The sequence below is a fragment of the Pteropus vampyrus genome, unplaced genomic scaffold, assembly GCF_000151845.1.
Source record: "Pteropus vampyrus isolate Shadow unplaced genomic scaffold, Pvam_2.0 Scaffold485, whole genome shotgun sequence".
Lineage (NCBI taxonomy): Eukaryota > Metazoa > Chordata > Mammalia > Chiroptera > Pteropodidae > Pteropus > Pteropus vampyrus.
Genome location: NW_011889266.1, coordinates 199718 through 200401, shown reverse-complemented (window position 1 = coordinate 200401; position 684 = coordinate 199718). Strand labels below are relative to the sequence as shown.

At 41.8% G+C, this 684-nt stretch overlaps 1 protein-coding gene and 1 pseudogene across 1 annotated transcript in view; one reads left to right on the top strand and one right to left on the bottom strand.

Moving 5' to 3' along the window:
* The window catches only part of N4BP1 (NEDD4 binding protein 1), a 20319-nt gene that overhangs the window by 12390 nt on the left and 7245 nt on the right, over positions 1-684 (bottom strand). The gene's annotated exons all lie outside the window — the stretch shown is intronic.
* Positions 287-405, top strand: LOC111732727 (annotated as a pseudogene).

Sequence of the window (684 nt, the reverse complement as noted above, 5' to 3'; positions counted from 1 at the left end):
ACGCAGCAAACATCTAACGTCCACAGGAGCGACTCAGACACTCCTGTTAGAGGCTAACGCCCTCTCTGTCCCCAGGAAAGCACAGGTAAGAGCCCACTCCAGAGCACGGAGGAAAGTAAACGAGCCCATTCTTGATGAAATAATTCAGCCACGGTTTATTTATCTAAAAGCATCCAAAATATGGCAAGAATGTAGCAATATGACATTTGATAGTGGAAAAAAGACGGGGTAGTTTTTATAAAGGGGGGGTCTTTTTTTAATCTTTAAAAAAGAATAAATCATTCCAGTCTATGGCCATGCCACCCTGCACAAGCCCGATCCCGTCTGATCTCGGAAGCGAAGCAGGGTCAGGCCTGGTTAGTACTTGGATGGAAGACCACTTGGGAAGACCGGGTGCTATAGGTGTAAAAAATAAAAAATAAGGGAGTGTAAACTGACAAGGTCCTTGCAATCAGCGAGGTCAACCAAAAGCTGCCTTGCCAAATAGATAGATAGATATAGATAGATAGATAGATAGATAGATAGATATAAAGACAACACATCTTTAAAAAAAAAAAAAGAAATCATTCTAACTGCTTAACAGCCAGGACAGGCCTAGAGTTGATGTCAACCGCAGCCCAAAGAAAATACAATTTACGTTTCCCTTAGTTCTTAGAAAAAGCAAAGGATACACCTAAGTCCTGG